Source organism: Thermobia domestica, chromosome 13, assembly GCF_964235325.1.
Source record: "Thermobia domestica chromosome 13, izTheDome1.hap1.1, whole genome shotgun sequence".
Lineage (NCBI taxonomy): Eukaryota > Metazoa > Arthropoda > Insecta > Zygentoma > Lepismatidae > Thermobia > Thermobia domestica.
Genome location: NC_137466.1, coordinates 147536707 through 147553797, shown reverse-complemented (window position 1 = coordinate 147553797; position 17091 = coordinate 147536707).

Sequence of the window (17091 nt, the reverse complement as noted above, 5' to 3'; positions counted from 1 at the left end):
ACTGTATTTTTTATGAGTACATTTTATACATATTTATCACCAGTGACCCTTAGAGGGCAAAAGATTATTTCACTTATGTACTGTACTTGATGCGTCTCTATAAGGTTATAAAGTTAACGTCAAAGAGTACTTACGTTAAATAAATTAACATTCAAGAGAGAAACATATGGCACTGACAGGGTTCTGTCACTCATGGTAATTAAGACAAGTACTAAGAGGAAGTTCACTATTGCGCTGTAAGGTTAATCTACTACGCATAACCAACTTCGTATACATATATCGCATATGATGTGAAAAGAGTATTTCTTACATTTGCACAATCATTAGTTTGTAAAACGAAAATAGCTACAGAGTTTATATCCCAAGGAAAAGTGCCTCAATTAGAGGGATTTACACAAGTAACGCAGCAACCAACACCGTGTCACTAGGGGAAGAAACTCTCATTAGGCAATCTATAAATCACAATTTAATTACCGCCATTGCGAATCACAGGACTCCTAGACATCTCGGTTTGGTTGGGACAGTCAAGGAATTACATAATCTGCCCCCCCCCCAAAAAAAAAAATGTTGAAACTCCATTTTTTTAAAAACATAACTTAATGTCTTTTGTGCTATATTTAAAAAGAAAATACCGCTTTCATTAACCATTAACACTCAACTAATAGGAATAATTTATTTTTCTTATCACTCACTTTTGGCACTAATAATAGCTAACCGATTATTTAATTAATTCTGATATTTCAGCTAAAAAGCAAGTGCATAAATATCAATAAGTATACTGTAAATTTTCACAGGGTGTCTCTAAAAAAAAGTAAAATTATAATGTCTGTTTCTCAGTTATACAAATATTTAAAAATCACTGGCATGAAAATCTTAGCGCGGGCCTTAAGAGTCTTCATCCCGGCGAAATTAAAATACCGCTAATTTTACAGTAATTATGTGGTATCTTCAAATAGATAAAATATAATCGAAATGTTGAACATGAGCGCCCTAGACAATATTATTTTACATGACAAACCTTTATCACGACTCACTTATCTGCTTTCGATTTCGAGCCATTTTGAAAATCGGCATTTATTTTCGCGTTTCTAAACATCTGAAAACGGAAAGCCACTAGGTGACTTGTGATAACGGTACCTCACGCAAAATAATATTGTCTAGGGCGCTCTTGTTCCATATTTCAATTATCTTTTATCTATTTGAAGATATCACATAATTACTGTAAAATTAGCGGTATTTTAATTTCGCCGGGATGAAGACTCTTAGTTTACTATAACGCGACAGGCGAAACTATGTTAAGACTAGAGACGAATAGGTTGTCAGCATGTCACATCGCCCTGCCTCTCACATGCACATCATTAGCTTTCTGGACTTAGCGGGCCATCACATCTTTATTCACGTGACTTCCGAGTTTGCCTCACAATGCTGAGTGGACGCCGAATATTAGGGTGCATTAGCCCGGAATTCGAACCGGCGATCACGCTGACTTGAATCCAATCTACTATCCACTAGATTAAGAAGTCTCCTAATACAAGTGCTTCGTCTCTCAAAATAAAGTGAGTACGTATTAACCCTATTATACCAGCTGAGCAAGAAATTACACTGAGAACCACTGCTTGAAAGCTTCAAATGACTATTGATTTTCACAGAACTGAACAATAGGAAATTACGATCGTGGGTTTAATAGCATGAGTTTTTTTTTTAAGTCTTCAGTTTAACCTTTTAGCTTTATGCTTGTATATACATGTTAAAGGACGATTATAAATCCAAAATAAATTATGATAAATAAATTTGATGGACTAAATATGAAGTGAAATGATGAGAAGAGTATGGGAATGATGCTCGACTACTGTAATCCTTCACAGCTTGAAATTGCACCCAAAACTTGGGCTAACAACGGATATCAGAAACAATCTAATTTGGATCAAAATATACGAAGAAAATTAGTCAATGTTTCTAGACATTGAAAAATATATATATCATATTGATCGATTCCTACCTGTGAAAATTATAAGCGCCCTATGACCACTGAATCTTTGTATCTCCTTCTGACAAATTATATTTATGCTAAATAATGACACAACACATTCTCATACCTTCTTGCCGGACAGCCTTCAGTAAGCTTTCGATTGCTTTAGCGCTGCTTTTCAGTCTTCCCCATATTTCCTCAGCCACGCATCATTTTTTTCGTATTTTTTTCCTTGTCTTTTAGTCATATATTTGAACTGCGACCTATCTTTTAGTGAGGGGAGGTCAGGCAATTTGCTATTCCATCCATACCAAATAACCTTAATCCTACGTTTCACACTGAGAAAAAAAATGTAGGTGGCGTACGTAAAAACGTAGGTTACATGCGTAACGTACAGCAAACGTATAACTGAAAAAGTATTTTTTATACGTAATTCCCGTATGAACGGTGGTCAGGATCTTACATAAATGGACGTATCTGTGTAACATATAGCTGACGTATGTAACTTATGTATGTAATATACGGAAGACTGTTAGATGTCAGACATACTGCAACGGTACATGTAACATCTAAGGACAGTGCGTATGTAACACATTCATAATATATGCTCCGTACTCATTTCTGCAGTAAACATAATAAGGATTTCGTATATTTGTACAATATACCGCTGTCCGGATAACGGATTTTTCTGAGTGCACAGTGAACACTAGTTTTAATTCTTGAGAGGAGACAAGAGGAAGAAGAAACTTTTTTATTTGCGAAGCGCAACTCTTTTGTATTGCTTGACTTGTATTAAAGCGCATCATGTTTGGGGAGAAAGTTGGGGGCGGACATGCTACTGGGGGAGCGCGTACCTCCTTGTTCCCTCTAGTGACGTCACTACTCAAAATGTGTCCAATCTTCTTGTTTTCGAAATAGTCTTCAGTATATTCCTTGCCCCTTCTACCATTTTCATCACTCCTTCATGTGAAATCCATCCAATTTTCAACACTCTTCTATATAGTTACGCTTCCATTCTCCATTTTTCCTCTTAACCTAGTGTCTATATGAATCACATCCACACTACGCTACACTCCATATATATGGCTTCGTCAATTCTATGTCGATGTTACCGTTTAGAAGCCTTCGTTTTCCATCAAATGATTTCTTCACCTTATATATTCTGGATTTTACATCTTGCTTGCATCTATTATTAGGCCTATTATTTTTCTATATTTTCTTCATAATAGAATTCCTGAACCACTTTCTGCTAAATAATCTCCTATTTTGATCTTCTTCTTTGTTTTTTTTTTCTTATAAACCTCATAAATTTTGATGTGAAATAAAACTTGCCAACGCAGAGGACTAAACCAGATCACCAATTGCCAATTAGGACGCCTAAAATAAACTCCTTTAGATTTAGCCGCAAAATAACTAATATTCATCTACCTTTCAGAAGATTGAAATACTAAAAGGTGACCATTTTGCAAACAGGCGTTCACTCGAGCTCGCGGAAGACCAGCCTCACTAATCTTAATGAAACTCGTGCTAGCTCAGATTCGCACTCGCTCGAGCTAGCTTTCTTCAAGAAGACTTGTGGTAGCTCAATCTTACTCAGTATGAGCTCAGGATTGTTTTCCTCAATGAGGTTAGCAGTTACTCATGCACATGCTCACTATCCTCAATGGTGCTGGGCTCGCATTGGGGGATCGAACTCGGGCCGTAGCTCGCTATCCACTTTTAAGGCTCTTGTTCACACAAGCTCGTGCTCATTTTTACTGACTTCGAGGCCGACTAAGCCGGGTTCCTGAGTTTGGACAGCTCTGCTATACACGTATTCATAAATAGTACTGCAGCAAATGAACAAAATATGTGAAGACTTCACATTTTTGATACCTTTTTCACAACCCTGTGCATGAAAACCTACTAACCATAGAAGCGAGGCATAAGCTTTTTCCGTCTTGTCTTGTAAATTTTGTAGAAATCTCGATTTTATTATTGAAAATCTTCTCTCTTCTCGTCACGTTTTGTATGTACAAAATTTATGTTCTGATTTTTGTTTCTTAATTTCATCTAAAAGTTATCAGAATTCTTCCGTCACGAGAGCTGTGCAATGGATGTAATAAATATAAGAACATTTAAACTGTATTTATTAATTTACTATATTGTGTAATGGCTTGTGTCTCTATAAAAGAGCTTCTTAAAAAAAGAACCACAAGTGGACATACTTTTCTCTTTTAAAATTACATGACTGTAGACTACGTACAACAATTTAGGAGATAAAACACATATGAAATGTAACTTAAAATACGAAAGGAGTCTTAAAAGATGTTCTAGTTTAGAAACGAAATAAGAAATCACACAAGAACAAAATGTTTCTGAAAAGGAGAATGAAAAGAGAAGCACAGAGCCCATGATATTACAGAAAAACGTGAAATATTTGCTCGTAAATCTGACCAGAGATAAGAATACAGGACTCCATGAACGGAAGTTGGGAGAAGATGAAGAAGAAAAAGGCACAGAGAGAGAGAGTAGGCCATGCAGAACGATGCTATCACACACCAGCCTATGGGAGCAGCAATAGAATGGAAACACACGATGGTTATTACTTATTAGACAAAATTACAAGGAACACCCAATGTAATAATTCACAATGCAAGTCTACAGAGAAAATAGAGAGAGAAAGAGGAAGGGGAGAATGCTTTATACTAAACGATGTGGTCATGGGAACAAACGTATCAACGAAAAGAAGAATGAAAAAAAAAAAAAAAAAAAAAAACTTTATTAAAAGCTGCATGTAGACTTCTATACACACACACACACACACAAAAGTGACTCCTACTTGTCGCTCAAAGCGGATACTATATTTAATTAAAACAAAACAGTATTAAAGAGGAAATTATATTGTTCTCTTTATTGTTTTCTTCTCTATACGACATGAAAAACAAAAGAACTGGAATGTAATTTCGCAAAGGAAGCAAATTATTTGGTAGTTCTACTACAGCAAAGAATTAGGAGAGCTGAAAATCAGGGATTCACAAGTGATTCCTGCAAAGCAAATAGCGATCTCCTATATAAAATGTTTTCTTTCTTTCGTTTTGGGCCACGGTGGCTTAATGGTAGAGCGTTTACTTCTGGTATATGGGGTCCTTGGTTCGATTCCATCTCGAGTCAAGTGAACTTCGTGGTGAGCAAACACCGTGTGCGTGGGTTTTCTCGAGGTTTCCCGTTTCCTCTCACTTTCTTCATTCCACGATTTCATTCATTTCTTATCATCACCCTCTCCTTTAGCCTAGCCGGCATAATCGTGGGACGTAAAACTCAAGAATTTCATTTCTTTTGTTTCTTTCGCTTCTTTTTTTAACGTATCCATGGTTGTAGACGTTCCTATGAGTATCTGTTACATATGTCCTTTTTGATTAATATTCAACCAAAAGCGAACTTTCTAGTTAGTTGTTCCATTCAATACCGAGGCAATATGAGACGTGGACTCACAGCTTAACGTAGGATCTAAATTACATGAGCTCCCACTGAGAATCGAAATCATGTCTCTCACACGGAAGGTACGTACACTGTCTTTTTCGAACATGGCTGTACTTAATTACGTTGTAAGTGCGAGATATGCAACCCTTCTTACAAATATGATAATGAGATACCATTTACTTATGAAAACATTCCCTTCTTTTATTCTATCACTTCCTCTGTCAACCTTCATCTCTCTCAAAAGTCATATTCTGTTACAAAAATTGTAATGCTTTAAAAATCTTTCATATTTAGTAACCATATATCAATGAAATTTAGTAAAAATGTAGTACATGTAACTTTTTTGATCATCTTTGGTCCATTACCTGATCGTTGGTTCTCACTAAGGGCTTTCAAATTGCCTAAAAAGATATTTTCTTGGAATTTTCTCTTAGTTCCCCAAATTGGATCCGTCAGTCATGTATACGACATTCGAAATCATTATTCATCATGAAGATAATGACGTTCGAACCAAGAATTTAAGCTAATTATAGCACAAGCAGGATCGTCCTAAAAGGTATTTATGATTATTGGTATTATTCACTAATTTCGCACTACCTTTTTCGTTCGATTATTTTTAACCTTGTAAGTATTTCCAACAATCCAAAAATGTCTTGAGATAATGGCATATGTTAATTTCTGCACCCTAGATTCCGCTAGGAGCGCGTGAATAGGTTTCCGGAAAATTTGCCTGAAAATTCTCAGAAATTCAATGAATTCCCGTTGAATCCAAGCGGGAGCTTGGTAAGCAAAAGGTTGCCATTACCTTTAATATCAGAGACCGTACTTACCAAATGGTGTTGGCATTGCGGCGTCCACCCAGCGTCGTGAGGACAATTGAGGAGCTACTTGAAAGAAAGAAGTAGCAAATTTCAGCCAGCATTAGCGGCAAAGGGAATCGATATGCTGACTACACAGCACTCAAATGCGAAGGTGCTACAAGCCAGATGGTAGGCCCTCACTCCATAAAGATTATTGCGTCAGGAGTTTAGTTTCATATCGTTAAAACTAATGTGAAAAAGTAGTAGTATTTTAAAATAATTATTTCATATCGTTCAAACTAACGTAAGAAAGAACTGGTATTTTAAAATAATTATCAGTAAAACTGCCTTGGGAAATCAAATTAATTAATAATCTACTGAATAAAAAAGAAGAAGAAGAAACAAGATACAGAAAAATAAAGAGAATGAAATGAAGACGGCATTTTTGTTCTTGAATCCCGTTTCTTGTTCGTCGTTGTCATTATTTTGAAAAGAACAAGATTTTGAGCCTGTTCTTAAAGCTTTGCCTGCCTTCTCTTGTTCTTCTAATTTCCCAAAGGCGTTCCGTCCAGAAAATTAAATTGAACCACTTACTATCTACAATGTTTCCATTTAGTTAGAAAGTGACGATCGATCTTGGTATGAGAGAAGGGGGGAGGAGAAGAGGTCACCAAGGAATGGATGAAGGCCAAGAAACCAAAAAGGACAAAGATACACTTAAAAAAAAAAAGACGACTGAAGAGAGGAGCATTGGGAAAGAAACAGAAAAGGCGATTGTCTTTTGTTGCGGAGGGAAATAGGAAATTGACTGAAGAAGGGGGATCGGAAGCGTCTACAAGATAGGAAGGAATTTTTTTTAAAGTAACCAGAAGGGAAATTTTAATTGCTAAGAGTATAGTCAAAGTCTTCATCTTTGACAACTCTCCAGAAGTTCCCTCTTTCGGCACAAATAGCAAACATCTCAAACTCGTACATTTTGCAATAGAAACAGGGTACTGTGAGGGGTGAAGATCGTTATATGGAGATAATTGAACAGTAGTAACTCTCCCATCATGTCAACCCTCTTCAAATGAATTGGAAACAATGTTTTAAACAGTAATGGGAATTGTTTCCGTGTCACGAAATTTAATGTAAAGCAGAAACGTTAATGGTACATTTCCTTTTTTATTTTCTCCCAGTGAAAACTAGTGAACAAGGTAGGGACCGTTGTATGAAAGGAACGACATCAAGCGAAGATAACACAGCTGAATAGGTTCATGTTTTAATTTATTCAAAAAAGAAATGAAATATTTCAGATTAACGTTCCATGATTATGCCCTTTAGGCTAAGTGGGACTACGATTAAGGCAAATGAATCATGATAGAAGAATTGGTGGAATGAGAAGGTGGGAGGAAACGGGAGTAACTCTAGAAATCCCACGGACACGATGTTGTCCACCACAAACTTACTTGAGCGGGGATTGAACCACAGACCCCAAGCACCAAAGGTAAGTACTCCACCACTGAGCCACCCTGCCCCCTTTAATTTATTGAAGTTTAAATGTTTTATTATATTTATTTTTTCAATAACTTACATTTTGATTCATTAATTTGAGTTTGCGTCGCGTCGCGTATGCAACGGAGTGAACTGGAAATTAGAGAATAGCATTCTTATGTATAGTTCAATATATTTTAAAATCTGAAACGTGCAAATGAAAATACGTACTGCTGGGCAATTTAAAATGTAACGCCAAGGAGGAGAAAACTTAGTAAAACCAAGAAATATGACAAGTAGATTGATTAAGGAACAAGTGTGAAATCATAATGATTATCGCTGTATGTGGTATGTGCCAACACCGCGAGAATCTAGCTCAAAATCTGCAGATTAGCAGTCCATCGGTCTATCATGGACATCCAGAGCAGTTTCGACACTATGAGGTATAGAGAGAATAAGGTATTTGATGTCCTTCTGGAACATGGGAAGCCATGCGCCTGTGATTTTTTTCTTTCTTTCTTTCTTTTTTCTTAGAAAGGTCTCTGGTGTGCGAAGTGTTGGACAATATGGACCTTGTATTTAGTCAGCATAAAACCGTCAGTTAAAGAAACAATGGTACAGACCTTCCATTTAGGAAATGTAGAACACACTATTTGCCACCAAAGCTTGGAATGACACCCCTGAAAGCATCAGAAATTCTGGTTCAGTGTTGACTTTTAAACGACGGCTTAAAGAATATCTTTCTAATGAAGGTCTTTAGTAAGTTTAAAAATAAAAGAAGAAGAAAAAAGAAAAAAGAAAAGAAAAAAGTTGTTACACACGAAACTATTCCTGGCGTTACCATGCAGTCGTTCGTTTTTTTTTTTTTTTCTATTTCTTCTTGTTTTCTTTTCTATTCCCTTCTGATACATGTGTATGAACATATAGATATACATTATACACAATCACTTAAGTAGGCGCATCATTTTATCTATAGATAGTGAATCATAGGAATGTATTTTATGTTATATATAATCAAGATTGATATCTTTGTTTCTCTTTGTATAGTTTAACATGTGTTTAGCATTGTCTCTTGTTTGTTTTAGTGTTATTTTATATGTAATAAGTTTTATTTTCATTTTTCATGTTTTACTTTCTGTATTGTTCTGTATGTCGGTAACTCTTTAACATGCCTAACTGTATATCATTTTTATTCTCGTCATAAAAAAAATGAGTTCCTACTAAAAGAAAAGTGTAAATGGTTGAGTGGAAGAAAAGGTTATGCCTTAACTACGCCATTTAAATAATAAATAAATAAATAAATAAATAAATAAATAAACACTGTATGCCACATGTAGATATGCATATTGTCCTGCTAGAAAGCGTCTCCATATTGGTCCTCCAGTAAAGGGAACACAAAGTTCAACACCTTATTGATATATCGTTGGTTTATTAAAGGCCCCTTCAGTGCGTATTATGCCGCATAAATCGAGTAATATTCGCATCAGAAAATGTATGTCTATAGAGGGCATGCTGATTTTAGTTTGAAGGTCCCAGCACAAGTGCCGCCGTAGAAGTCAGAGTGATCTGTATAGTGCTGTTAGTAATTTGAAGGTAGTCCAGCAACATGAAAAGTAGTTATGTATGTGTAAAAGTCCGCCTTATGTTGATCAATTGATGTCTATTGATCAATTGATGTCTACGAGCGTGGTAATATAGTGGGCTGACAGAGACTGAGTGGTCGTTCCACAGTGTCAGTGGTCCATCGATGTCTACACAATGAGACGCAGAGAGTTTCCACAATATATGGACAGAAGTATAGTTCGGATCTTCCTAACTAACACGACTGCGACTGCCAATGCAATCAAAGCCATCCCCATTGAGCGACCGAACACTAAACTATCGATTGATATAGTCAGATCTAATGTCCCACCTTCCTCTTGCACGGTTATTCCTGACACTGCTCACTGTTGGGAACGTTTTCTGTGTTATCGGAAGAGACTTTAGGGCCTGGCGAGCAGTATTTAGAGATGTAAATAGTTTCTGTCTCGAATAGAAGGAGACTGTGTACCTGCAAGTGAGTGAGATCTGATACCTTCTTATTCGCTATTTATGATCCACACCTGGTATTATGGTATTAAGAGGGTGGGAATAAATTACACAATCCTCTCACCTGTGATCTTCATTCAAGAGAGTATATCGTACGTTTGTGAAGTAATCAATGCTATCCTACGACCTTATGTGGACATTTATCTTTTCCAGCAGGTTAGATGAATACTTGCAGAACAACATAGATTGTTCTACCACTAGGACCTGCTCAGCCTCCAAACCTAATCTTTATCTTACATAAGTAAGGCACGGTAGGAGTCGCCTGACTAGCAGAGACTCCGGCAACATCCACCAAGAAGCTACGCAAAAATCTACACCTAGCATGAGACACCAATCCAAGACAGACATTTAGTGTCTGTTGGATACCTACTAAGACAGCTGGTGGTGTTGCCGTGTGCCGTTGAGGTTAGTTCTCTGTTTTATGAACACCCAGTATACGGAGTAAAAGTGAGGGGAGAAGCGGAAGGACGCCGTTCTTCCACTTCCAAAACTATATATGACGTAAATCCACTTCCTTAAAAATTATAATGGGCAAAAATAAACAGGGAGGACGGCGTGACGCCATCCAACCCCCTAAATTTTCAGATTCACTTTTACCCCTACCCAGTATAAGACCTTCTAAACTCCATAATTGTAGTGTATGACAAGCGCCTAAGTATGTCTAGTGTATTCATAAAATAGTAGAAATGTTAATTCTACTACAACCGTACAACCTTCAAATGACTGAATGAAGAGTCTAGATAGATAAAATTAGTATCTATTAGTCATAATCAGCGTGGTCCGGAAATGGGCATACCTCTAATTGGTGTTTTCTGATGATTTTAGGTTTTACCCACATTTGTTCGATAACATTTGGTAAAATGGTATCAAACACACTGTTGTGATATAGCAGGATGGAGCACCAGAGCACTTTGCGATTCACGCAACTACCTGAATCAGACGTTTCCTGGCCTCTGGATTGGAAGAGGTTGTTCATCTTCACCAGCTCTCTTTGCCTGGCCTCCAAGAAGTCCCGATCTGACGACACAAGACAATGCTCTCTGGGGTTTCATAAAGCAACAACTAAGAAACACTCGATACCACACAACGCAGGAATTAGGAGCAACTGTGGAACACGCCTTCACCCTCGTGACTTCGGAGTATCTTCGCAAAACATCTGCGAGAACTTGGCGCAGAATTCAGCTGTGTTACTATATGGATGGTGGTCATACCGATGTTTATAAACTCTTAAGACTTCAAGGTAACTGTGTACAGACATTGTACCATAACTAACACTATACTGTTGAAACTAAAGGGGGGGGGGGTACGCCCACTTCCGGACCACTCTTGAAAATGGGCAGATTAAGGGATCTCATAAAAAAGATAATAAGATAAAGCTGGAGCTAGAGAGTGGAGGGTAGGGAAACGATAATTTGCAAGTTCATATATTATGTAAACATCATAAGAATAAACTTGGAGGATCTTCAGATCATGTAGGCAATCATTTTCTCAACTTATCAGCCGATGACAAGCAACACATATGCTGTTCTCAAGAACTCATGGTACACTGAAACAAACGAAAAAATGAAGAAGGATATTACTCACATAAGGTTCTATACCAGAGTCGTAACAAACGAAGCATACAGTTCACAGTTTACAACCTACTGCTGATCCGCAGATTCTCGAGACATGTCTTCACTGCAAGGTTCAGAGCTCCAATGAAACTCTCCACTTTGGAACACAGTTCCCAAACCTCGTTTTTTTTTTTTTTTTTTGTTTGTTTTGTTTTTGTACAAAAGTTGTACAAACAATTGTCGATAACAGATTTGTGTGTATTAGTAGTATTTTTTGATAAGATGTAAAGTTTTGTAGAAGCTGATGTTGATAAAAATTTGTTATACAATATCCATGTTCAAGAACATTGGTCAAAAACATGTCGCGAAAGTATATATATTTCTCGCTCTTCTGATTTTTATTTGCTCCTTTGTTAGTATTTTCTAAACTGTATATATATATATATATATATATATATATATATATATATATATATATATATATATATATATATATATATATATATATATATATATATATATATATATATATACAGTTTAGAAAATACTAACAAAGGAGCAAATAAAAATCAGAAGAGCAGAGAAGAAAGACTAACAAGCCAACGAGGAACATCGATACAGTGTATTGTAGATAGTTCAAATCCGAAGAATAGATTGAATAGTCTACTAATCTTGACATACCTTTTTCTCAAAAGTACACTTTCCCTTATGTGCATTTTTCTCAGTCCCGTATCGTTCTGATATTTACACTAATAATAGTACTCTAATAATGGAAATAGAATTGCGTTTCTAATACATGTTTCAGTTTTATATATACACTTTAGTGTTATATAAAGACACAAAATCTACAATTTTGACTTAAACCCTTTCAATCGTTTAAGAAAAAAAAGGGATACAAATTGTTTTAGAGTTGTAATTTCCTTTCATTGTGTATAACATAAGTTGCATGAAGCTCAGTACGAAGCTGCTTAACGGAAGCGGACACTAACATCTTAGGTTCATCATAGGCCAAAGTAGTATCCGAGAAATTGTCATTGTTCGAACATATTGTTCCTCGAGTACTTCTCCCCTTAAAAAAATCAATATGTTCAGAAAGCAGGATAATTCAGGCTACGAGAAGTATTGTAATATGTATATATAAGCTGAGATAGAACGAAAGAGTAGAGTCTCTGCCTATCTGTTGTCTCATAGTCACGTTGTTCTTTTTCAGTCGTCTGGAATGACAAGCATTTTAGAGTCTCGTATGCTTCTGGATACTAATTGAGTAGTTCTAGTTACTCTACATACCGGAAGACAAGACTTACTGTTGTGGTTAAAGGAGAAAGAGAGAGGGACGGAGATCTCTGGATTCAGTAGCGAAGCGAAACATTATTCGGAGACCTCTTGTCCTTCCCTCTTCCTCTTCCAGAACGAACCTCAATGTAAAACCAGGAGGACTTTCTTAATGAAGGCCGCTGTGTGTGTGCTGGAGGTACCATTCTCACTGCTCTACTGTTGCGGTTTTCTGAATGATGCAAACCGCTTCCCCTTACGTATATGTACAGCTCGCAAACTTTTTGTTTCTGACCCGAAAACTGGCTATTCTCAACGTAATAAGGACGGAACAAAAAGGTCCACGTATAATAGCAACATTTGTGGCGTTACATACATGCGGTTCTTCTGAATTTTGACTCCCCAGCCACATATAGCTGCGCTTAAATACAGTTTCAAGAATAGGAAGCACACTTTGTCTCCATGTTTCAGTATGCTTCAATCAACGTATATACATATGCTCGTATTGTATGCTTATTTCAGCTACATTTCCCTTTTGGCGACTAATCTAATCAACATCTATGTAAACATGTCATTTTACCTCACATTTGTCTCATAACACATGAACTAAACTTTTATACAACATGTTTCAAAAATTGATCTTATTACTTACGGAAGATGATTTTGTTCACAAGAATAAGCCGAAAAATGTATGTAAAGAAAAATCAGAATCGGCTTTGCTAGTAGGTACAAGTTTTACAACAGGTGGTAAAACGAATGAGTTTTTCCATTGCCGAATAAATAGTCGTTTGTTGATTTCAGCAAATTTTTGTTTAAAGTACACACTGTATTTACTTAACACTTAACTTGAAATTAACTTTTAACAGATTTGTTTCATATATTTTATCCTAATTCTTGTTCTAAATAGCAATTAACGAAATATTTTGCAAAAATTTAACAAAGTCCAAAACTCCAATTTTGATGGGTCATAACTAGGGACGTGAAGTTTTCATTTTAACGATAACATCGAAAACTTCAAAACGGCCAAGTAAAGTAGATATATAGATATACCTAAATATATTATAGAAGTCCGTTTTTGGTGTTTTTAAATCGCGAAATAACGCGAATTTGGTACTTTCTTTTTCAAAATGAAACCGAAATGCACTGTATAAAGGAATAGATTCGCGAAATAGCCATGTTGGCCAGCAGGGACGGCCTTAAGTCGATTGGACCGATTGCTCCCAATCGGGACCCGCGCTATTGCCGTCTACACTACTGTCCAGTCTAATTTACTCCCAGAACAAACAAGTGTATCATGGTCCCTATGACTAAATTTTGCTCATAATACGTGTAATTAATACATGCCATCCTGTTCGTGGGTTCCCCGGCCAAGTGGCTATGGTACCGTTAAGATGACTCTGCTACTCTCGGTTGTCAAGTATACACAACAACGTATTGCAATACAGGTACATCCATGGACCTCACAAGAGAGGGTATGGCCTCTCCCTAACAAGTAAATGATTACCTGTAGTTTGTATTAAGTTTCCGGGCATAAACTAATATTGTCTCAATTTAATGCTGTAGTAGTTACTCTTTTTTTTTTAACGTTTACAACTTGTAAAAATAGATACTGTACAGGGAGTATTCTGCACAGCCCAAACACCCCTAACACTTCCTCAAATTTCCTTACACACACTCCTGGGCGTAAAAATATTGTTTTCTTTGAGTTTGTGTAAAAATGTATATCATTATTCTGAATGCACATCCTCTTTTATTTTGAACACTCCACTAAGTAAAAGTTCCTAGCGTTCTTACTGATTATGTCATATGATAACTACCGTGAATATCAAAATGGTATCAAATAAATCAGCCTCAGTGCAACTTCTTTTGGTGCTTTCTCTTATTATAGTTATATTAAAAATACAAAACCAGAGTACAAACTTTGCCCTCTCCTGCGAAAAATCCCATGAATGTTTTTATTATTATTATTATTATTATTATTATTATTATTATTATTATTATTATTATTATTATTATTATTATTATTATTATTATTATCATTGAAAAAGTCGCCAGGAAAACCGAATGTATACTGAATAGATGGCTGCTTATGAAGGTTTGTCTTCTAACTCGTATAATTCAACGGAAAAAATGTCATCCATCTTCCATCAGTTTCTTAAGGTTTGTCATCGTCTCATCACTATTTCGTTTTGTCTGCAGTCGATAACGATTTCAAGCTGATTATACTTTTTATAAGTAGTTACCTATGATGTTGTCACTAGAGAACATTAGGTTTTCCTGATTTGAATTCTTTTCCAAAAAAATAAAGGTTGTCTGAAATCTTAGAACCAACAAATTGATATTCATATGCATTTCATTATGTCTTACAAATATAAACATATGGAAACATAGACTTTACCATTGTATTTCTCGTAAAGTTCTAGCCCAATTCGATATATCACATGACCTTATTTCTATTAAAAAAAAAGTCAAGCGAGATACAAGATGGCCGACTTCAAGAGGGTGGCCATGATAATCATACTCTACTTCCTCCCGGTGTCGGTTAATGTGTTTTTGTTTTTCATCCCTTTATCCGTTTTACAAATAAAATGAAATTTTCAAACGTGAAACATATTGTTATGGCTTATTCTCATAAATCAGGTTTTTGGCCACTGTGGCTTTATTTATGAATGGGAGCGCTCTAAATTTTGCTTAAGCTCGTTTCTTGATATTCCATACTTCTCTGCCAAGTTTAGTAAAAAAAAAAAAAAAAAAAAACTAGGTTTCGACATCGATAGGGTTACTTCTAAGAGAAGAAAACTATGAAATACTGGTACAGAACCTTCTTGAAAAATAGCGAAGCACAAGGATGAAATATGTATTTTAAAATTCATTCACTGTCTACATTTCCATTTGAGTTATTCCTCTGAAAAATTAGCTGCTATAAGCAAGGAACAGGGTGAGCACTTTCACACGATAATTTTGTAGATGGAAAAACTTTATAAAGGAAAATGCGTATAACCACTAGATCAGCAGGGAGAACGCAATACCTATACATATGCATATATATGTATATACATATATATATATATATATATATATATATATATATATATATATATATATATATATATATATATATATATATATATAGGTTCTAGAGACCTTGGTGCAAGTTAGTTGTAAACCTGGGGCCCCGCGAAATGTTCCCGATCGGGCCTCGCACCAACTAAGGTCGGCCCTGTTGGCCGGTAATACTAATAAAATAACACGTTTCCTTTGCAACAAAATGTGATTCACAGAAGACCATCAGTCCTGTTATTTTTACACCGGTTGGTTACTGAAAGTTTCCCCTTAGATTTTGCTACCTGAAGTAATATCTTTGCCAACGTTGATTCTGAAAGATATTTTTCACAATACAACTCCGTAGTTACGGTAAGAAGGCAAAACCTTAAAGAAGAAAATGTGAAAATATTTACAATTTTGTCCTTTGAAAAATAAGAAACATTGAAGAAACTATAAATTCGTCATTAAGTGAAAATGTGTGTTGATAATGATATGAATTACGTTTTAAATAAGTATATTGTGAGTTGATTTTTTGAAGTGAAGAAAATGTTAAGAAACACTGTAGCGTGGTTTTTAGTTGAAATATGTATTCAAATCATATATTAAACAAATCCAAGTTTAGGAGGGGGTATCGAGCCATTTTTTTCTCAGATGGTAAGTCCAAAACTACAATTTATACTTTTAAATTTAAGATGTCAAAATTTGAAATTATTAGTTTAATTTTAAAATTGTTTTATTTTAATTAGCTTTCACAGACCACTTTCTCTATGTTTACAATATACTTGCTTTTCAAAACTATTACATGATAAAGCAAATAACAACTATGCACTTGTATTAAATCGCAAAAAATAAGACCGATTTTGGGCAAAAAAAACTCCGATTTCAGAGATAAAATAAAGCGAAAATATTTCGGACGTCCCTAGTCATAACTGAGAAATTAAATGTCTGCAGAAGAAAATATTTGGGGAGGGGAGAAAACTCCGTCAGAAAATCCTATCCCTCCAGGTTTGTGGGCTGACGTCCGGTTGGCAGCCGGTTGTAAATCAAATATGAATCCAGAGAAGTATATCACTGAGAAAAAGACTAGAACATGTTGGAAGCAAACTTAAAGGATAAGGTATGACAAATGCAAACCTATTTATTATTTTTAATAAAAGCACTCACATAATAACAATGTAGAATTTTAATAGAAAAAGATATAGAAACTGGTTGCTAATATATTCTTGGTTTGTATATTCGTCTCTGGTTCTTATTAGTTTATAAATGGTGCTAATTCAAGTTACAAATAATAAGTGCTATTGTATAGTTAACTATTGTATAGTGATTACATTGTGCAATAAAAGATCACCAAATAGAATCCAAGTCGACAGAACTGGAATCCAGTGGCAATCCATATTGTTAGGTACCAGTTATACATCCAAATTATAAC